This window comes from Camelus ferus, chromosome 4, assembly GCF_009834535.1.
Source record: "Camelus ferus isolate YT-003-E chromosome 4, BCGSAC_Cfer_1.0, whole genome shotgun sequence".
In the NCBI taxonomy this organism is placed as follows: domain Eukaryota; kingdom Metazoa; phylum Chordata; class Mammalia; order Artiodactyla; family Camelidae; genus Camelus; species Camelus ferus.
In genome coordinates this window covers 32,050,386-32,073,874 of record NC_045699.1, presented here as the reverse complement: position 1 = coordinate 32,073,874, position 23,489 = coordinate 32,050,386, and the positions used below count along the sequence as shown (strand labels likewise).

The window sequence follows — 23,489 nt, the reverse complement described above, 5'->3', positions numbered from 1 at the left end:
TTCTCTGTGACAGGGCTTTTAACTGGTATCAGGTATTTTTTGGTTGCCCTTTTCCATTTTATTTTGCCAGAGATAGCTTTATAGAGAGAGTATAAATCCCAGGTACCCGACACAAGTGTATGAGAACTATCTCATCTCTTTATGTTCTAGAAACTGATTGGATTCAGCTCTCATGGGCTGGGCTTGTGAGAAACAACTTCAGCTAGCATCATGTCAAGGCTTTGGAGGCTGATGTGTTACCAAACCTCTACAGGAGAGAAGTGGGATGTCATTATGTATCATGTCCTTGGTTTGCTCTGGTTATAGGCAGGCCATACAAACCAGATCCAGGTAGCCCATTCAGGATGACAGTGCTCTCTAGCTTCCTGGCCCTGTTTGCGCACGCGCACAGGCAGACAGAAAGACAGACAGACACACACACACACACAGCCCTGGAGGTACTGTTCACCAAGCCAGCTGTGATACATACTTGAATATAGAGTAGGAAGAGGATAAAATGAAGAGAAATAATAGACGATAATTTCTCAAAAATACTTTTTCTGACTCATTGGTAAGAAGTGCCTGTTAAGCACTGCACAGTATAACACTAGTGCTTAGAAATGACTCCTGCCACAGCTAGATCCCCTAGTATGCAAAGAAGTCGTATGATGCTCCCTTTGATACTGGAAACACACATCACGGTTCCAGGGCAATGTGTGAATAGCATGAAAAGTTGCCTCACTGGCCACATGATCAGTCTTACCCTGGCCATATCTGGTTTTCTGGCCCCTCCTGCAGTCCCACATTCAATCTGCTGTAGCTGTGGTAGCAGAGTTAGTTTTACCAACCAGGAATGCTGGGTGAAAAAAATCAATGTTCCTCAGAAGGTATCAAGTACTTGACTGCCAGTTAATGCTTTTGGGAGGCTCTGCTCAGCCTGTCCAGTTCCCTTCCATTTTCTCTTCACTGCTCAAGGTGTGCGTTCTCCAGGCAAAGTTGAAATTCAGTATGATTTTGAGAGTCATCTGAATGTTTTATAGATGTTGAGGGTCCTGCTTTCAAGATGAGCTCACCTCTCTGTTTCAAGTCCCTAAGTGAAGATGACAAACCACTCCCATCTCCAAACTCTGCTTCTCCCAGTATCCTTTTGGGGTTGAGCCCTCATAAAAGACAAATATAAATCTAAATATAAACTGAGTATCTCAGTCCTCAGCAGCCCGAAAATAAAAATCACGCTAACAACTACACTCCAGGTTCCAGTGTTATTCTTATCTGCTTGCCCATATAGGCTCACTTTTCAAAGAAAGCTTCTCCCCAAGAATTTCTGGGAATCCACATAAAAGTATATCAGACATTGCAGCAAACACCTCTTCTGCCCCACCTCATCTTCTCTGGACAACATTTTTACTCCAGTCATTAATGTGAGAACCACCTTTACAAGTGTAACCTGAGAGCAGGTAGCCCCAGCTACACCAGGAATCTTTTGTGTTCTGTCAGGGCATCTCTGATTCTGAGTATGCCTAAGGGAAAGGCACTCCTGCCTGTATAAAACCTGGGCCAGTGGGGGATGAGAGTCATAAATAAATGTCTCCATCTTCCATGATCTCTCAAGTGCATAATTCTGGGAATTCTACATGGCGTTTCAGAGGGTTCCAGTAGGATGGAGCTTTAATTACCCAATTGGTTATCAGTTTAATAATATATTTTTGTACTGGTGTTTCCTCCCTCCCTACCCAGTCTTCAAAGACCTGACTCCTGTTCCCTGGGATTACTCTACACAAGCCCTTGGCTTGAGCTCTGATATCTGGGGCAAACACACCTGAGTTAAAGACATTGCTTCTTTGCTACAAATACAGAGTAACATCTACCACATTCTTTCTCTTTAGTTCAACTCCAAATAGTCAAAATACACATGCTACTCATGAACCTTCATGAAGGAATCTCATCATTGCCCCTGCTGATAGTATCCCACATAAGGTTGTTGATGTGTTCACAGTACATCCAAACCAGCAGAACTGTGTTCCATGGAGAACCGAGGAGAACAGTCCACTCCCTAACTCTGATTTGCACTTCGTCACCTGGGTTCTAAAACAGGACAACTTGGCCAAGAATGTTAAAAAAGCCTCTGATGAAAATAGCTTCTCTGTCTTTTGGTGTAATTTCTCTCTAAACGCAGAAAGCAGCCCAGACCAAGAGGACATACATAGAATGGCTACATGCCAAATGTTTCCTCTAGCCATCCCCCTTCTCACCACCCCCTCTTGCAACAAAACATGCCAAATTCTTCAGTTCTCCTTTAGTCAGAGCAAAAATTGTTTGCTATTAATTCATACAAAGTACTGTATGTTGGATTAGGAGGGTGGTGAGGAGGAGGGTCATTTGTGATTCCATTCTGAATGAGCCAAATTCTGACTCTCACTGTGCTTTATTAATGAATTTTTAAAATATTTATTTACTATTTTTATATTTTGTACCATTTTGAAAGGTTAGTTTCCATTTACAGCTTTTACAAAATATTGGCTGTATTTCTCATATTGTACAGTACATTCTTGAGCATGTCTTATACCCAGTAGTTTGTACCTCCCACTCCCCTACCCCTATATTGCCCCTCCTTACCTCCCCACTGGTAACCACTAGTTCTCTGTATCAATGAGTCTACTTCTTTTTTGTTGTAATCACTATTTTGTTGTATTTTTCAGATTCCACATGTAAGTGGTATCATACAATACTTGTCTTTCTTTGTTTGACTTATTTTACTTAGCACAATGCCCTACAAGTTCATCAGTGTTGCTGCAAATGGCAATATTCCATCCTTTTTATGGGTGAGTAGTAGTCCAGTGTGTGTGTGTGTGTGTGTGTGTGTGTGTGTGTGTGTATTCTTTATCCATTCACCTGCTGATGGACACTTAGATTGCTTCCATATCTTGGCAATTGTAAATAACACTGCTATGAGCATTGAGGTGCATTTATCTTTTCAAATTAGTGGTTTTGGATATATACCCAAGAGTGGAATTGCTAGGTCATATGACAGTTCTAATTTTAGTTTTTTGAGAATCCTCCATACTATTTTCCACACTGGCTGCACCAATTTACATTCTCACCAAAGTACCACTGTAAAGAGGGTTCCCGATTCTCCACATCCTCACCAGCATTTATTGGTATTCTTTTTGATGATAGCCATTCTGACAGGTGTAAAGTGGATATCTCATTGTGGTTTTGATTTGCATTTCCCTGATGATTAGTGTTGTTGAGTATCTTTTCATGTGCCTGTTGACCATCTGATTTCCTCTTTGGAAAAATGTCTATTCATTTCTTCTGCTCATTTTTTAATCAGGTTGTTTGCGTTTTTTAAAGTGTTGAGTTGGATGAGCTGTTTATATATGCTACATATTAATCCCTTATCAGTCATATCATTTGCGTGTATTTTCTCCCTTCAGTATGTTGTGTTTTTGTTTTGTCAGTGGTTTCCTTTGCTGTGCAGAAACTTTTAAGTTTAATTGGGTCCTATTTGTTTATTTTTTGCTTTTATTTCCTTTACTTTAGGAATGGATCCAAAAAAAATATTGCTACAGTTTATGCAAAAGAATGTCCTGCCTATGTTTTCCTCAGGGAGTTTTATAGTATGAAGTTTTACATTTAGGTCTTTAATCAATTTTCAGTTTATTTTTGTATATCGTTTTAGAGAATGTTCTAATTTTAGTCTTTTACAGGTAGCTGTCCAGTTTTCCCAGGACCACATATTGAAGAGACCATCTTTTCTCCATTGTATACTCTTGCCTCCTTTGTCATGGATTAATTGACCATGAGTGCGTGGGTTTATTTCTGGACTTTCTGTCCTGTTCCATTGATCTATGTGTCTGTTTTTGTATGTGAATTTTTACTTTCTACGTTTATCAAAATTTTACTTGTATACATATAAAATCCACTTCTTCAAGTTTGTTACCCAAAGTAGCAGTTTCTTCCCTCTCTCCACCTCCATTTGTCTTTCCTAAAGGCAACCTTTAATTTTCTACTTGTTTAACCTTTCACAGCTTACCTCCATATGTCTAAAAAAATATTTGTATCAATAATTATTATTTTTAAAAGATAGCATTATTTCTATCTTTCTGAACTAGGAATAAGAAGAGTTAGTTTTCACTCTAACCCCTGCTCTATCACACTTACACTATTCTCTTCCCCTGTCCTCTCTATAAAGTTATATCACAATTTATTTATCAGTGTTCAGTGTTTAATTTACTATGACTGTGCAAATGCTATTCACAGCTTAAAAACTATGATAGGATTTTTTTCTCTTGCATTACTTTTTCCTTTGCCTGGAGTTAATAATTTTTTTGCTTTTTCATTTGTATAGTTTTGAGTGTATTTATCACTGTTTCAACCCCAAACTTTCTGCTAACTGTTTAAATATGCTGTCAACCAATTTGCATACAAGGCATTCCAACAGTTTCATCTTATTAGAGAATTCTCTCCTGGCATTTTCTGACATGCTCCAGCTGGACCAGCTGCTAGTCAACTACTTGACAACTCTTCTATTGAAATCTCTTATCACCATCATCAGCGTACTCTCTCCACCTTTCTCCTTTGAAAACTCTTCTGTTTCCTGTACTCCATGCTTTTCACTACCTGATTTATGCTCATTTTGGTGGAGGTCATCTTCTAAGTGCTTCTTGAGAAGTCACACATGGGAGATAAATTATTTAAAACTGTACATAATTGAAATTATTTTAATTCTGTCCCTACTTGAGTAATGTTTAGCTAGGTATAGAATTCTTGGCTGGAAGTCATTTTCCTTTAGAATTTTGAACCATTTATCATTTTCTTCTATTTTCCTATACTATTCTTAATAAATTTAAAGCCATATTGATTACTAATCTTTCAGATGAGCCCTAATTTGGTTTCTTACCTGGAAGATTTTAGGACCAGTATTTTAAAATTTCACTATTACTTTGCTATGAGTCTGTTTTTATTTATTCTAGATATTATTGAGCCAATTTAATCTGAGAATTCATCTTCTAATCCTGGAAATTTTGCTCAGATAGTATGGTTAGTGATATTCTTTCCTCTGTGTCTTCTATTCTCTCTTCTGAAACTGTAATTTACTAAACGTCCTGTTCTGGTCCTCAATTTTTTTAATCTTATCTTTTCAGGCCTTCACTTGAGTTTTTCATTTCTGCTGTAACTTTTTATTGCTTGCTAAAAATTAGTGTTGTTCTCTGAGTATTTCTTTTTTTACTTGACATTCTACTCTCTCTTTGTGGTTGCAATGTTTGCTATCTCTGAGATTATTAATGAAAATAATTTAAGTTTCCTTCTCGTTTCAAAGTCTCTTTTCTCCAAGTTACCTTATGTCTTCCTCGGTATAAGCTTTCCATTGAATTTTTGTGGTTTTTTGATTGTCTATTACATGAGAATGAGAAACTAAAAACTCTCCGGGATTGAAGAAACAGGTGGGGTTTGTGGACTGTGACCTGCTTGGTCCATTGTATTGAGGAATCCTTAATGCCACATCATTCCTCTTGTATCCTTATTTAGATCTGCTGGAGAAAATACTTTCTACATCCTACCTGGAGGATAAAAGGCCTGGTGCAAGATTCTGGGATCCTGGTAGAGAAGATAGCTGGGAGTCTCAGCATCTCGTATGTATACATTCACTTAATTTCCTATTTTCATCATGAAACAAAGTATTGAGAATGGAAAATCAAGCCTTCATGTTTCGTATGGGATCTAATTGCCAAAACTTGGAAGCACCTAAGATACCGTTCAATAGGTGAATGGATAAACAAGTTGTGGTACATCCATGCAATGGAATATTATTTAGTCATAAAAACACATGAGCTGTGAAGCCATGAAAAAAACAGTATGATGAACTTAAAATACAAATTACTAATTGGAATAAGCCAGTCTGAAAAGGCTATGTATTTTATTATTCCAATTATGTGATGTTATGGAATTGGGCAGCAAAAAGATCAGTGGTTGTCAGGAGTTTTGGGGACAAGAGGGGAAGGTTAAGTGGGTGAAGCACAGGGGATTTTTAGGTGGTGAACCTATTCTGTCTGCTACTGTAATGCCAGATACCTGACTTTATGCATTCATCAAAACCCTTAGAACTTTACAGCACGAAGTAAACTTTAATCAATGTACCTTTTAAAAAATCATTTAAGAGGTCAGAGATCTCAGGAAGGAAAGAAAATTGTGACAACAGAATCTAACTGTATTATAAATGTTAGAAACAGCCTCACTGAAGAGAATGGAAGGAAGTTTCTGACCTAAGTTACTTTGAAATTAGTGGAGTCTTTAAGACTAAAGGCAAAAGGAGCTGTATGTAAGCACTGCACTCTAGTTAATAAAGTTGTTTCCCATGGGGATAGGGCTTAATAATCCTGATATATGTATGTATACATGCTATACATATATAGTGGAATTGAAAAATCAAGTAAATAGTTGGTAGATAGAGGGAGCCAGGTGTTTTACTGTTAGAATAGGAATCTACAGGTAAGCAAGGAGAAGAAGTTAGCATAATCCGTGTGGTAACGAATAAGAATTGGACATTAGTACACACTCATGTTTAACATTACGTAGATACAGATGATTATATGTGAAACTATTTATAGATATAAATATTCGCATGGGTTAGTATACACGCACATAATCCTTGCTCTGTCAGTTGAGAGATCCTACAAGCAACAGTACCCCAGGAACAATTATACCTAACACCTATGTCTTAGTTTCTAATACCATTCTCCAATAAGAAGAACAAGGGATCCTTGGATAAATGGTTGATTCTAGACCTAGAGTAGGAGATACACAAGATGATCCTAGAACACCTTACAGTGACAGAAAGTAAGAAAGTATTAAAAACAAAAAAGAACCCCTACATTGATGGAATTTTGCCAGAGGGACACAGGACAACTCAGTCCAACTTAAAGAGCTCCTAATGACCAAAGCTGGAAGAATTAGAGCAGCAAAATAAAGTAGTATTGTACCATATCCCACAATAGAAAGTAACTCTCTCTTAGTCAATACTGATATAAATAAGTGATAGGATAATTCAATAAGCAAGAAGAGAGAACTCTCCCATGCAGAAGAATTTCAAAATAATTTATGTAGGTATTCCATCCTCAAAAAGGGGGCCATACTGCTGCACTCCTTAAGTATGGGCTGCACATGGTGACTTCATTTCCAAAAGGTAAAGTATGGAAAGAGGGAGAAAAGTGATTTCAGAGGAGAAAACTGTTATCTAATACCTCAACCAGGTGATTAGGGTCACTATCAAGAGTGATAAATCAAGTTGAAAGCATATACTCTTGTTATGATGTGATGAAAATTTCACTTTAGGTCTGTTGTTGTCTTCCCCAAAACCCATTACTTCAGTCTAGTCATGAGATAGACATCAGAAATTCCAGTAGGAGCATCCTACAAAACACTTGACCAGTACTCCTCAAAACTGTCAAGTTCATCAAAAGTAAGGAAAGTCTGAGAAACTGTCTCAGCCAAAAGGAGCATAAGGAGACATGACAAGTGAATGCAATGTGGTAATCTGGCAGAAATCCCAGAATGGAAAAAGAAATTAGGTGAAAAGTAAGGAAATCTGAAAATCTAAAAGCTGTGTACATGTCTAGTAGGCAACTAATTGATGTGTGCTTCATTTTTTCCTTCCTTCACGTATCAAGTAGGTATCTATTGTTTAAACATCGTGTGAGAGAGCCTAGGGCCAGAACAAAGGCCAGGCGAGAGGCGAAGTTAGTGGTCTTCTCCCTAGAAGGGACAATTACAGCAGTGAAAGTAGATGATCTTTTCCACAAAAAGTCCCTAGAAAAGAGAAGGGAAGAAATAATAAGGAACAGGAAGATGTGAACAATGATGCTGCATTAACAAATTATCCCCAAACTCAGTGACATATAGTATTTATTCTCATGCTCATGGGTCTTCAGTTTGACTGGAGGTTGACACATGTAGACTGTGTTCTGAGGCTCAGGCTCAGGGACAGAAGCTATCCAGAAGAACCTCTTCTTAAGATTACAGATTTACAGAAGTTCAGTTACAATTCTGAATACGGAAGATTCAATTACAGAAGTACAGGCATAGCTCGTTTTATTGCCCTTTGCAGATACTGGTTTTTACAAATTAAAGGTTTGTTGCAACCCCGCATCCAATAAGTCTTTCAGTGCCAATTTTTCAATAGCATTTGCTCACTTTGTGTCTCTTTGTCACATTTTGGTAATTCTTCTAACATTTCAAATTTTTATTATTATTTATTATAGGCATCTGTGATCAGTGATTTTTGATATTACTGTTGCAAAAAAAATTGACTCACTGGAAGACCTCAGATGATGGTTAACATTTTAAAATGAAGGCCCCACATTTTTTTTAGACATAATGCTATTGCACACTTAATAGGCTATGGTATGGTGTAAATCTAACTTTTACATGCACTGGGAAACTAAAAATTCATGTGACTTGCTTTATTGATATTCACTTTATTGCAGTTGTCTGGAACTGAACCTGCAATATCTCTGAGGTATGCTTATATTAGAAGGGGAGCCTAACTTTGCAAACCACATTTAAACTTCTCTTGAGGTCAAGTCCACTAAACATAACATTGACCAAAGCATGGCTAAGCTCAAAGTCAAGGAGTATGGAAGTATACTCTGCCTCTACTGGTAATGACTACAAAGTCACAATATACTGGACATAGATATGGGGAAAGATGAATAATAGGGAAAAAGAAAAGGAAGGTGAAGGACCAAGAACAGAATTTTGAGAAATGTCTCCATTGAGGGAGTGGTAGACTAAAATAATCCAGTGAAGGAAGCTGAAAGTTTACTGGTGTAAATCAGGGCAAACTCACACCAAGAACTATGTTCTAGATTATCATATCACAAAGTTTGGGCGTCTATCAAGTGATCTCACATGATATGTTAGCTTCAAAATGAAAAAAGAGAACAATTTTATTCACATACTTTTTACAAATTTGAAATGTAAGGTAAATTATGATTTTCCCATAAAATCCTATTGTGTTTTTAAATGTCATTATTTTCTTAATAGGTGGTATTCCTCTTCACTACAGTAATTTTTTTCTATCGTCTTTCTTTTATTAATAAGCTTTATTCAAATATAATTTACATAAAATAAAAATCACTAATTTTAAATGTGAAGTTTAAGGAGTTTTGAGAAATATATAGTATGTAGCCACTGGCATTATCAAGATATAGAAAATCTGCATCAACCCAAATAGTTCCTTTATACCCCTCTTTGTAGTCAATTCCCTTTCTGCTCTCCCAGGACCTGACAACTACTGATTGACCCTCCATCACTATGGCTTTAGCTTTTCTAGACCTTTATGTAAATTGAGTCATGTAGTTTGGGGGCCATCAATTAATTAATTAATGGCATAAATATTTCGTGGTTTATGCATAGTCACTTGCATTACTAATTTGTCCTTTTCATTGCTGAGGAGTGTTCCATTACATGGAGGTACCATAATATGTTTATTTACTTACCAGTTTATGGACATAAAGATTGTCTTCATTTCAAGGCTATTATTAATAAAGCTTCTATGTGACCTGGCTCTGAAGTCCACACTCTTAACTAATACAGTGATGACTCCTCAATGCTGTTTCTGTGATGTTCATATACACATCTTGGTGTGGACAGATATTTTAGGTCTCTTGGGTAAAACATCTGAGAGTGTTATTGCTGGGCTGTGTGGGTATATGCTTACTTTGTAAAAAATGCCCACCATTTTTCAAAGCGGCTCTATTATTTTGCATTCCCATCAGCCATGAAAGTTCTAGCTGTCTCATACACTTACTAAGACATGGTATTATTTGTCATTTAAATTTTAGCCATAGTAGCAGGTATCTAGAGCTACCTCATTATGATTTTTATTTGCATTTCCCTAATGACTAATGAAGTTTGACATCATTTTATGTGTATACTTGCCATTGCAAGTGTCTTCTTTGATGAAATCCTGTTCAAATATATTGCCCATTTTTAATTGGTTATTTCTCTTCTTCTTATTGAACAGTAAATGTTCTCTGTATAGTTTGGATACAACTTTTTGTCAGATGTATGTTTTGCATTTATTTTCTCCCTGTCTGTGATTTGCCTTTTAATTTTCTTAAAAGTATCTCTCAAATAATAGTTTTTTCATTTTTGAGAAGACTAATTTATCAATTTTTTATTTTTTGTCAATTTTATAAATTTTTAAGGATTTGTTTAGGTAAAAGTCTCAAGGGTTTTCTTATGTGTTTTTATCTAGAAATTTTATAGTTTTATCCCTTACATTTAGATCTCTTTCCTATTTCAGGTTAATGTTTGTATATGTTATGAGCTAAGGTTTAAGATTTATTTTTTTTTAAATATGGGCATCCAATTCCAGTGCCATTGTTGAAAAAACTGTCCTTTTCCTTGGTATCTTTATCAAAAAAAATTGACCTTATATAGGTGAATACATTTCTGGACTCTATTCTATTACCATGTTCTATGTGTCTATTCTTATGGCAATACTACACTGCTCTGATTACTGTAGCTTTATAGTAAGTCTCAGAATCAGGTACTTTTAAGTCTTCCGACTTGGTTTTTTTTCTCACCTGTTTTGTCTTTGCATTTATATGAATTTTAGGGTCAGCTTGTCAGTTATTACAAAAAAGATCCTATTTGGAATTGAATTGAAAATATAGATCACTGGGGGGAGAATTAAAATCTTAGCAATATTAGTCTCCCAATTGATAACATGGTATATATATTTAGGTCTCCCTTAAATTCTCTAAGCAATGCTTTGTCATTTTCATTGTACAAGTTTTGTGTATAATTTGTTACATTGATTCTTATTTTATTTTAAAAATATTATTGTAAATGTTTCTATTAGTTTTCATTTCCATTTGTTCATTTTTGGTATATAGAAATACAATTGAATTTCTTATATTGACCTTATATATTCTATGTGAAATATATCTGTTGCAAAATTTACTTACTAGTTCTTGTAGCTTATAGAATCCTTAAACTTTTCTAGACAGATGTTCATGTTGTCTTTGAGTTAACAGCTTTAGTTTTTCTTTCTAAAATTTTATTCCTTTTGTTTCTTTTTCTTGCTTTATTGAACTAGTTGGAACCATCTATTCTGCTGAATAGAAGTGGTGAGAGCAGATATCTTAATGTTGTTTTCATCTTAGTGGATAGCATTTTAGTCCTTCCCTATTAAGTATAATGTTAGTTTATAAGTTTTTGTAGCTTCCTTTTATCAGTTGATAAAATTACCTTGTATTCCTAGTTTTGATCATGCTGGGTGTTGAATTTTGGTAAATGAGTTTCCTAGGTCTATTAAGATGATCATGTGTCTCTTTTGTTTCACTTTATTAATATGATGGATTACATTGACTATGTTTTAACTATTATATCAAAATTGCATCTCTGGAATAAAGTCTGCTTGCTTATGGTTTATTATCTTGTTTATATGTTGCTCAATTTGACTTTCTAAAATTTTATTAAGGATTTTTTAAAATTTTGTTAAGGATTTTGTATCTGTGTTCATAAGGAATATTGGTCTTTATTTTCTTGTAATGCCTCTGTCTGATTCTGGTATCAGCATAATTATGGCATCACAAAATGAGTTAGGAAGTTTTTACTCCTTTTCTATGTCCTAGAAAAATTTGTGTAGATTTGGTATTATTTTATGAAACATTTGATATAATTCATCACTGAAATCATTTGTTCCTAGAGTTTTTGTGGAATGGTTTTTACCTACAAATTAAATTTCTTTACTAGCTACAGGGCTTATTAGGTTCTTACATCTTTTCAAGTATATTTTGGTAGTTTTAGCCTTTGAAAAGCTTTTCGTCTGTATTGTTGAACTTCTTGCCTAAAGTTGTCCATAATTTTCTCTTGTCATCTTTTTTAATATCAGTTGGCTTTGTGGTGATACTCCTTTTTTGTTCATGATATGGATAATTTGTATTTCCTTTTTTTGATCAGTCTGATTACAGATTTTTTATTTTATTAGTATTTTCAACAACCCTTGACAGGCAGATGTGTATTATTTGTCTTTTGTTTGTATGTGTAAAATTACAAATTTGTGTTAGTATTATGTGGCATTACATCTTTTTTTCTTAAAATGGCCTTATCGCTTAAAAGTAGTTCACATAGTCTTAAAAGTACTGCTGGAAATTTTAGTGCAGATATTACCATTGTAGTTTAAAGAGTGTGTCTATGCAAAAGGAGGATGAATTTGAAATGCTACAATAGTGACTCTACAAATATGATTTCATAAAAATAGTTAAACTGAAGTGCAAATAGTAAATATAATTATTTTTCTTTGAAAATTGTTTTTCAGTGGACTACAGATCCATTTTTTCATAATCTTTAATTGGTTGTTATAATTTTTTTCCAATGGTGGCATAAAATCACCAGAATTTTAGTAGAGCACGGTGATCATGATAATAAAAAAAATTGAGTTTTTTAAGTATGCATGTAAAGTTATACCTTTCCAGTTAGAAATGATGAATTAAACAGTTTGTAAAGTTAATAATGAGTAGTGTATACAGAAGGGAAACAAAGTTTATTAGTTATCTATTGCTATGTAGTAAATGAATATAGAACCGGGAAGCTTGAAACAACTTATATCTATTATCTCATAATTTGTATGGGTCAGGAATTTAGGAGTGGCTTATCTGGGTAGTTCTAGCTCAAATCTTTAAAAAAGCTGTAGTCACAGTGTCGACCAAGACTGTAGTCATCAGGAGGCTTGACTGGGGCTGGAGAATCTGCTTTTGAGATGGCTCACTCTCATGACTTTTGGCAGGAAGCCTCACTTCTCCTGTAATTGTTGGATGAATTCAGTTTCTTGACACATGGGTGCTCCATGGGGCTGTTTGAGTGTTCTCACAAAATAGCACTAGACTCCCTTAGAGCACATGGAACAAGAGGGAGCAAGGAGGAAGCCTCAATGCTTTTTATGACCTAGCCTCACGCTGTTTCTGCCGTATGCTATTTGTTAGAAGGGAGCTACTAAGACCTGTTCACACCGAAGGGGAGGGGAATTAGCATTGACCTTCCGAAGGGAGAAGTGTCAAAAAATTTGTGGACATATTTTAAAACCACAATACAAAGCAAGCTATTGGTAAAATTAATCTAGAATATAACATTTTGGGATTTTTAGTACCATACTGTAAAAAGCAATCAATATCATGTGTGCTGTTAGCTGACTTTTGCTTTAAAGTTTGACCAAACCACATTTGGCATTCAAACAATAACATACAAGAAATAAGTGCTTGATGACTTTTTGTTTGTTTATCAATGAAAACTTGTGCCGCAGAAGATTTTTGTTTGTTTAATAAATGATCACTTTATGTACTGTGGCATAGTTGTGTTGGAGTAAATACTGAATGTTACACCAGTTATGTGCATAGAAAAGAACGGCATCACTAGACATAGAAAAAAGATTGCTCCTGTTCACAGAGCGCTTTATTCACAGAATACAGGTGATGGTCAACTACATTATTTGTAATATTCTTTCAGTTTTGGGGTAAATAGTGATGGTTCAAGTGCAACCAAATTGCAGCTATTGATTATAGGTCTTTTCAGCTTTTGTAGCAAAGAAAATGGAAGCTGTGGAAAATGTTGCTTTTCCGATACACAAGAACACTTTATGTTAGAGGAAGTGATCCTTGCATATATTTTTATTAAGTGGTGAATGATATTGAAACATTGTAATGAAGTTGTTATTTCCAGCCACAATTTTTTCTCTAAGTGGTTTTCTTAGATAATGTAGTCCAGAATGAAAGCATAATGTTTAAGACTTAAGGTTCTGGAGTCAGATTTCCTGGGTTCAAAACCCAGCTGGAGCACTCACAAGCCATTTGCTTTTAGACAAATCACTTAATCTCTCTATAGCATAATTTCATTATTAGTAAATAAAATTTATAATAGTGCCTACCTCAAATAATTATCCTAAGACTTACATGGTGTAATCCATATAAAGTGCCTGTCCTGCCTGGCATGTAGTTTCCATGCAATAAATATTAGATGTTTTAATAATTGTTGTTATATCCTGAACATATTATTTCAGGGATGAAGTATCGCAAGTTTCAGTCTACACATAAAATTTCTGAGGAAATCATAACTGGTGAAAATACCTCGGTCACCATGATTTTGACCCTTTTCCAGCACTTAATGATTTCTTTTAATCATCTATGAAAAAAAACTATAACCTATTATTGAATATATTTTAAACCAATATACACAGGCTTCCACAGAATATGAATTACTTACCTGAGCCAAATGCAACCAAACTGAGGATTAGGAATCCTCTTTTTCCCAATATAAATCACTCAACTTTGCAGTTTTGTAGTAAGTTGGGCTTATCAACTTAAAGTAGAAAGCAGTACTGTGATTAGTCTCTAGTGAGGAATCTATGCCTAACTTCTGGTCTGTATTTAAATCTAATGTTCATAACTCTATGGAAACCATAAACTCTGAACTAGAGTTTTCAACTTTAGTAGTAATGGAGAATAAGAGAAAAGAGGGCTGGATAGGGAAACTGACCTATAAATTCAGCTATTTGTCGTTTACCTGGCTATAGATATTTTGATAAGATAATTCAACAATATTTTTCCTCTCTTAAGTATGAAATAACTACTTTTTAATTAAAAATATTAGAGTTTTAAATTAAATAGTAATAAGTCTGGTTTTTAAAATTCATCTAAAGTTGTTACTTGCTTTGTTTGTGAAACATCATATGGGCATTGGTCCACATAAACCAGAGTGTAAGTAATTGCTGCAGTCAGAGAGACACCAGAGATACAATGTACACTCAAGAGCCATAAGACAAAACAGACAGTGTAAGTGATGGAAATTTGGAGAAAGGAGAGAATACGTCAAGAGGAGGAAGTCAGTCACCAGGAGATTTCCAGAGGAGGTGGGATCTGGGCAGGACTTTGAAGAAGAAGTGGAACTTCTAGATATATAATTGAGGGGACAACTTTTCAGGCAAGAAAACCAATGTAAATGGTAACGTGACAGTAGGAAGTGTTCCAGCATGTTTAAGTGATAATCACTATAAGAGCTGGATTAGAACAAAGGAGTAAGGGTTAAAAGATCTCAGTTAGACCCACGCTGTGAGGTCCATCAAATGCTTGGCACCAACTCAGTCCAACTCAAATGTTAAGTCATCCACTTAAAAATTGTATTGAGAAAGAATATGAAAAAGTAAGAAAGTGGAAGAGAGAAAGCAATCATAAAAAGCATTAAGAGGAAGCAGCCTTATTTTTTTGCCACGTTTCTGTATTTCAGTTCAATGTTCTCTATCACTAAGGCACACATCTGTGCCATTCTGAAAAAGAATCCACGAAGGATGTCATTCTCTGTCAAAAAGAGAAACTTTCTTTGTACAATAAAAACGGTGTGAGGGAATCATTAGTTAAATTGTCATGGTGTTGTTTTTTGCTGTGAAATGGCTGATTTAGTGGCCCTCACTCTTTGTATTTATGACTCTGATGGGGGAAACAACTAAAGTAGGTATAGATCTCCGTGACTTTGAGTAAAATTCAAAAGTCATTTCAGCAGTTTAACAGAATGCAGTGCTATTCAAGAAATGTAAACAAGGGCTTTATTCAGTCGTCTTCTCTATTAACAGTTTTATCTGTCACTTAATTTCATGAATACAGAGAATATCTCTTCCTATATGAAAAACAGTTCCCCAAGTAGGTGCTCTGTCTTCTTCCTTTGTCTTGCATTGCCCAGCTACCTGGCTTTATTTCTCTGTAAAGAAAAAGATTTGACTTTACTGTTTTATTGCTCCAGGGAAATGCATTCTTTCCTTTTTGATGGGTTAACAACCATTAAAAGTTGTGATTAACAAGCCTTCCCCACTCTCCATCCCCCAGAACATGGAAGTTGGGCAATGCTGTAAATGCTTATCCTCTGCCTCCTTCCCCTATTTTTAGGAGAAAAATTATTCTTGAGAAAAAAATGTAGACTCAGATGAAATGTACTACACCCAAGCAGTGCGCCATTTTGGGGAGAGGGATGTGACATGTCAGAGGACACACGTGGTACATGTATGTAATACTGTGGAGGGAAGAGGAGCTGGATGGGTAAAATGTTGAACCAGGGCAGCATGGATGAAAGGGAGACGGTTCTTTCAGATTAGTTGCTTAAAGATACCTTAAAAAATATCAGTGCTGGATGATAGGAGAAAGCAGGGATTTAATAAGAGTTGCTGTTACTTCCACTTTGTGATGGCTTACTCTACTACTCATTTGCCTCCCATCTCTCCTGCCACTCCATGTAAATTATAATGATGGCTTTCCTTTTCAGACAAACCCAGAGAGTAGAATAAATAAGGACTATCATCAGACAACATATTTCAATAAATTTCTCATGCAAAAAGCAAATGAAAAAAATGGCCATGACCAAAAGAAGTGGAGAAAGTTCAACCCAAGAGTCTTGCTAAGGGACACAATATAGGAGGAAAATTTTCTTCTCAGAAGAATTTCCATGAAACTGCAGGCCTGGCAGTAGCAGATATGGCAGAGTTGGATTTAAGTGGGACTGAAGACAGTGAGCTTACAGAAGAGTCTGAATACAAAACATGCCCTTTCCCTTCTCATAGGCAGAGCCAGCAGCCAACTAAGTATTTGGCCCCTAACAAAAAAATCAGCAAAACTCTAGAAGTCTCCTTTCTGAAGATATTGATCAGACTGCAAGCTATCTAATGAAGAATTAGGAAGGATAGTGGAGTTTCTGGAATTCCAAGAAAAGACTTCTTTTGGCTTCTGGGGGACCCACCTCACCCCTCTCCCAAGGTTAATGGCTGGCTCCCTGCTCTTCACACTGTCAGTGTTGTCAGTCTACCAACCCCTCTCCTACATCCAGAGAGCTTGCTGTCAGTGTTCTTTCATTCGTGATATAAACCGACAACGAAGAACTCCCAGATATTTCATCAAAACTTTCAGCGTGAATGAAAAGACCAAATTAAACAAAAATAAAAACTGACTGAGAGGAAACTTAGATAATGTAGGAAAGAAAAAAGAACTTTTAAAAGCTTCTATTTTCCTAAAAGAAATTTGAGAAAATATTATATCCGTAAACCAAGAAAAGGGGCTATGAAAAAAGGAACAACTAGAGAACAAGAAATGGCTCTCAAAAATTTTAAAACTATGTATATAATTAGCAATTCCACTTCTGGGTATGTCCCTCCAAAACAAAACAAAACAAAACACTATTTCAAAAAGATACATGCACCCCAATGTTCATAGCAGTATTGTTTACAATTGCCAATATATGGAAGTAACCTAAGTGTCCATCAATAGATGAATGGATAAAGAAGATGTGGTATATGCATATGTACATACAATGGAATACTACTCAGCCATAAAAAAGAAAGAAAGTTTGCCATTTGCAACAACGTGGATGGACTTGGAGAGTATTATGCTAAATTAAATAAGTCAGATAGAGAAAGACAAATACTATAAGATATCAACTTATATAGCAAACTAATGAATATAACAGAAAAGAAGCAGATTCACAGATATAGAGAACAAACTAGTGGTTACCAGTTGGTGGAGGGGCTACATTGAGGTAGAGGACTAAGAGGTATAAACTACTATGTATAATATAAATAAGCTACAAGGATATACTGTACAGCACAGGGAATATAGCACATTTTTAATTTTTATAATAATTATAAATGGAGTATAACCTTTAAAAATTGTGAACCACTCTGTTGCACAGCTGTAACATGTAATATTATATATCAACTATAAATTCTGTTAAAAAATAAATATATCATTATCAAAAATACAGAGTCAAAAAAGAAAGTGGAAAATAAAGGCAAGACCCTCTCCCAGAGCATACTGTAAAGGAAGAAAGAAGAATTAAAGAGGAGATGCAGAATCTGATTAAAAGAATTTCCAGAAAGAAAGAGAACCAAGAAAAGAAGGGAGAACATTTACATATAAATAGTAAAATAAAAATGTTCAGACCTAAAAAGTGACACATGAAGCTTCCAGTTGAAATACCTACTTTCCATTTATATTTCTTCTCCCTTCTCCTGTCCTCTCCTCTTCCCTCTCTCCCTCTCCCCCGTACTCTCTCTTTCTCTCTCTCCACTAAATAAGTGATAGAAGTTAAATCTTTACTATCAAAGAAAGAAGTTCATAAACTATCTAAAGAGGAAAAATAATTGAATTGAAACCAGTGAGATTTTCTCTTTGGAAAGAGATTTTGACTGGGCAGAATTTAGATGATAGATAAGTGTTTTGGGTTTTGTTTCTGTATTTTTCTGTTAAAAGCCATCTGTGTTATTTCATTTTTTTAAATTAAGTATATGCTTTACTTTGATTTTTAAAGACGTAACCAATATTTAAATAAAAACTATAAACTATACACCTACTAAGACAAATACTTGATTAAAATTATAAAGTGGGCAAAAAAACAAAATAAAACTCAATCACTCCCAACCACTGGTTTTCCACCCTTTTCCCCAAATTGTTGGTGGTCACTTGTTTTCATTCCTTCCTTCTCCCTTCAGGTCCCCAGAGTCTCCCTGTCTACAATCTCATTTTAAGATAAGGTTCAAAGTTTAGTTACCAAACTTTAGTCTTTGCACAGTGATCTAAGCCTTAAGCTCAAGTTCTTGGGTATGGAAAGAACAAAATCTCTTTGCTGGAGTCTTTGACATCACCTTGGTTCTGTATGTTAAAGTCAGCCCTGACTCCATAGTTATCTCAGAACAGAGAATCAAGCAGGGAGACGGCAATGAACATCACTGAACCACCTGTTTGGTGACAGAGATTCTTATTCTGCTGATCCACTGTTATGCTCAGAAGGTCCATGAATTTCCTCAACTTGAACTGTAATTAATCCATTCATTTTTTTTCATTTATGTGGGTTCCCTACTTCCCTAGGAGAAAGTCCAGAGTTTTCATAAAAATCTCAAAGGATTCCTCACCTTGAAAATGTACAAGCAGTACTGACATGAATGCTCTCATTTAATCCTCTCCATAACTTTTGAGGCAATGGAAGAAGATGTTTATTGAACATGTATTATCCTTATATACTCATTTAATTTTTCCAACACCCCCATGAGTTCAATGTTATTATTCCACTTTTAACAAGATCAAAAGAGCAAGGAATCAAGTTAGTACTTAAACTTATGTCTATTTGGAAGATACATGCTTTTTCTAGTATATACCTCCTTGTCCATTCAGTTACTAGATAATTTTTTCCACTGAGGGATAAAAGAGAGGAAGTTTTGTGGCAAAGTCCTATGTTTTGCCATAATGATCTGCATAGCAAAAAGGTGGCCCTTCTGCTATTCCCAGTGCTCCGTGGGATTAAAGTGCTGTGATGTGAGTGCTCGGAAATCTCCAGCATGAACAGGCAGCTGAGAGGTCTGCAGTCCAACTGTTCAGGAGCTACTGGCACCACTTTCTTTCTATGTATGATAACAAAAATGTTCAAACTCTATAAAACTAGAGAAAAAAACAAGAAAGGAGACACACTGAAGACACATTTCTATGACACACTGAAGACACATTTCATTTAACAACAACAAAAAAAAAACACCCTAGAAAATCAGGACTCAAGACATTGATCTTCAGCACTGAACACAATTAAAATGAAGTTGCCAAAACCAGAAATGAAGTTGCCAAATGGGCCTGAAATCTCAGTGGTGCTCACTTAGCAAACACAGCATCAACTGCCCCAAATACATTGCTGGACATCTGCTTTGTACTGAAGGCAGACAGTCCCTCACACTATTGTATCCAGTTTTTCTTACCACTCTTGTTCTTTAAGAAATACTAAAGTAGTTAGAAAATAGGAAAATCACTCTTAAAGTCGCCATAAAATTCAGTAAAACAAACAAACAAACAAAAAACCACAAGGAAACCTTTTTAATTGATAAATTCCTAATTTACAACTATTAACCCCATGGGTTTTTCCTTCTGTCATCAAATTCAATGAACTTGTAGTCATGGCAGGAGTATTTTTTAAATATATATCAAATTCTGAGGGTCAGTTTATTTCGTAGGTACATGAGCTTTTTGACAATTTGGATGAGAATATGGAAATTAAACTGTCAGTTGGCTGGTTAATCAACTTACAGTACCTGTAAACTTAAGTTACTGATGAGTTTAAAAACTGTCTTAATCTATTTTATCATGCATCTTTTCCACAGTTTCTCATAGATTATTCCTCTTACTTTTTTAATTCAAATACATTGAACATAAACTTTGTGTAAATTTAAGGTGTAAAACACGTTGATTTGATACATTTATACTTTGTAGTATGACTGCCATTGTAGCAGTAATTAGCACCGCTATCATGTCACATGATTATCGTTTCTTTTTAGTGGTTGGATTAATTGAGAATTAGTCTCCTAGCACAATTGATGATTATAATACAGTATGATTGTCTATATTCACTATACCGTGCATTAGATCTCTAGGACTTATATACTACTCATTGCGAAGTCTGTATACTTAAACAATGGCTATCTTTTCCTCCCCTCACTGCCCCAGGCCCCTGGTAACCACCATTTTACTCTCTGTTTTTATGAGGTTGGCTTTTTTAGATCCACATATAAGTAATATCATACAGTATTTGTCTCTCTATGTCAGACTTATCTCAGCATACCGTCCTCCAGGTCTACCCATGTTGTTGCAAATGGCAGGATGTCCTTCTTTCCCATAGCCAAATAACATTCCTGTGTGTGTGTATGTGTGTCTGTGTGTGTCTGTGTGTGTATTTCACATCTTTATCCATTCATCCACTGATGGGCGCTTAGGTTGTTGCTACATCTTGGCTATTGTGAATAATGCTGCAAAAAACATAGACGTGCATTTATCTCTGCAGTACCCTATTTTTATTTCTTTTGGAAATTCATTTCCTTCTTTAAGGAACCTCCATACTGTTTTCCATAGTGGCTGAACCAATTTATATTCCCACCAACAGTGTGCAAACATTCTCTTTTCTCCACATTCTTGCCGACAGTTATATTTTATTTTCTTTATAGCCATTCTATTAGGTGTGAGGTGATATCTCATTATAGCTTTAATTTGCATTTCCCTGAGGACTAGTGATGTTGAGTATCTTTTCATGTACCTATTGGCCATTTGGATGTTTTCTTTGGAAAAATGTCTATTTAGTTACTCTGCCTATTTTTCAGTCAGTTGTTTGGTTTTTTTGTTGTTGTTATTGAGTTATATGCATTCTTTATATATTTTTATATATTTATATATATATAGTATATTAACCCCTTATCTGATAGAGGGGTTGCAAAAATTTTCTCCCATTCTGTAGGTTGCTTTTTTATTTTTTTGATTAGTGTATTCCTATATGTTGATTTTTGCTTTTATTGTTTGTGCTTTTGGTGTCATATCCTACAAGCCATTGCCAAGATCAGTATTGAGGAGCTTCACACTTCTATTTTCTTCTAGGAGTTTTTATGGTATCAGGTCTTATGTTTAAGTATTTGATCAATTTTAAGTTAATTGTTTTGAGTCATGTTAGATAGGAGTTCAATTTCATTGTTCTGTGTGTTTATCCAGTTCGTAGCACCATTTGTTGAAGAAATTATCATTTCCCCATTGGGTGTTCTTGGCTTTCTTCTCAAATATTAGTTGACAGTACACATAAGGGTTTATGTCTGGGCTCTCCACTCTGTTCCACTGGTGTGTGTGTCTACTTTATGCAAGTACTGTACTGCTTTGATTACTACAGTTTTGTAATATAGTTTGAAATCAGGATGTGTGATGCTTCTAACTTTGTTCTTCTTTCTCGGGATTGCTTTGGCTATTTAGGGTCTTTTGTGATTCCATACAAATTTTAGGATTTTTTTTCTTTTCCTGTAAAGAGTGCCATTGAAATTTAGGTAGGGATTGCATTGAATCTATAGATGGCTTTGAGTAGTATGGACAGTTTAACAATATTAATTCTGATCCATGAACACGAGATGTCTTTACATTTGTTTGTGTCTTCTTCAATTTCTTTGAACAAAATCTTACAGTTTTTGTTGTACAGCTCTTTTACTTCCTTGATTAAATTTACCCTAGGTATTTTATTGTTTTTGGTGCTGTTGTGAATTGGATAGTTTTCTTTATTTTTCAGATGCTTCAGATTATTAGTGTATAGAAATACAAATGATTTCTGTATGTTGATTTTATTATCCTGCAACTTTACTGAATTCATTGATGAGTTCCAACAGCTTTTTTTTTTTTTTTTGGTTGAATCTTTAGAATTTTCTATATGCAAAGTCATGCAATGTACAAATAATAACAATTTTACTTCTTCCTTTCTGATTTAGATGCCTTTTATTGCTTTGTCTTGCTTAATTGCTTTAGCTAGGACTTTCAGTACTATATTGAATAAGAGTGGTGAGATTGGACATCCTCAGCTTGTTCCTGCTCTCAGAGGAAAAGGTTTCAATTTTTGACCATTGAGTATAATGTTAGCTGTGAGTTTGTCATATATGGCATTTATTATACTGAAGTATGTTCCTTCTATACCAAGTCTGTTGAGTGACTTTATAGCAGGTTGTGCTTTGGTTGGTGAGGGTATAGTAGTACCTTTGGTGACATTAGCAGTAATCAACCAAAGATGGAAAATGATAGATATGTTATGGGAGCTTAGAGAACTAGAGCTAGTTCTCAAAGACATATGTAATATCCTCTGGAGACCCCCAGAAACATTTGGGTGAGGGAGGCTTGGAGTCCCCACACATCTGGTTGGGATGTATCCATAGAAATACTGTTTTGTCACTGCTGTTTGGACCCATTTTTAACCCTCAGGCTGGTGTAACTTGGGGAATACCCCCCCCCCCCACACACACACATATATATTCAGTTGCTGGAAATTACCTGCTGGCCTCCAAAACAAATACCATTTTGTTTACCCTGTATAACTTCAAAGGGTGGTCATATAAAGCCCTTCTAATATCTTAAGACAATTAGGAGTCCTCCTTAAATCTGAGATCCCACAGTCTATGCCTACCTTTTATCTCAGTAACTTCACTATTTTCTTACCTAACATTGGTCCTATACATGAGACATGTCCTATGCATCAAAAGCACCTGGGGCACTTGTTACAATTGCAAAATATATATTATTTGTTCCTTCTCTAGAGATTCTGATTTAGTAGGCCTAGGATGGGAGTCGTAAATCTCTATTTTTATGTCACTGATCAAGTCCTAATATTATTATGGACAGTTTTACTTTATTGGTTTCTCAACTTTGAAAATATGCAATTAGTGAATTATGTGGTATTTCAAAAAGGTAACTGTGTTCCATATATGGACTCACTTGTTGGGGGCCAACACAACCATTTATCATTTCTTTACCCAGATTCTATCAATGCAGCCTTGAATTGCATTAGCTTTTTATCAGTCTCTGATGATTCATTATAACTTTGTAATCACTATGAGTATGTAATAAATTAAAATTCATGTGTTTTTGCATAAACTTTTGGTCTATTCATTCTGTACTTGTACAGTATATATTTTGAAACTAAAA

At 35.3% G+C, this 23,489-nt stretch overlaps 1 long non-coding RNA gene across 1 annotated transcript in view; it reads left to right on the top strand.

Moving 5' to 3' along the window:
- The first annotated feature begins 5,549 nt into the window (after nt 1–5,549).
- Nucleotides 5,550–23,489, top strand: part of LOC116663135 — a 133,719-nt gene continuing 115,779 nt past the window's right edge. Inside the window, exon 1 of the long non-coding RNA XR_004319229.1 lies at nt 5,550–5,615. This is a non-coding gene — a long non-coding RNA (uncharacterized LOC116663135). The remainder of the gene's footprint in view (nt 5,616–23,489) is intronic.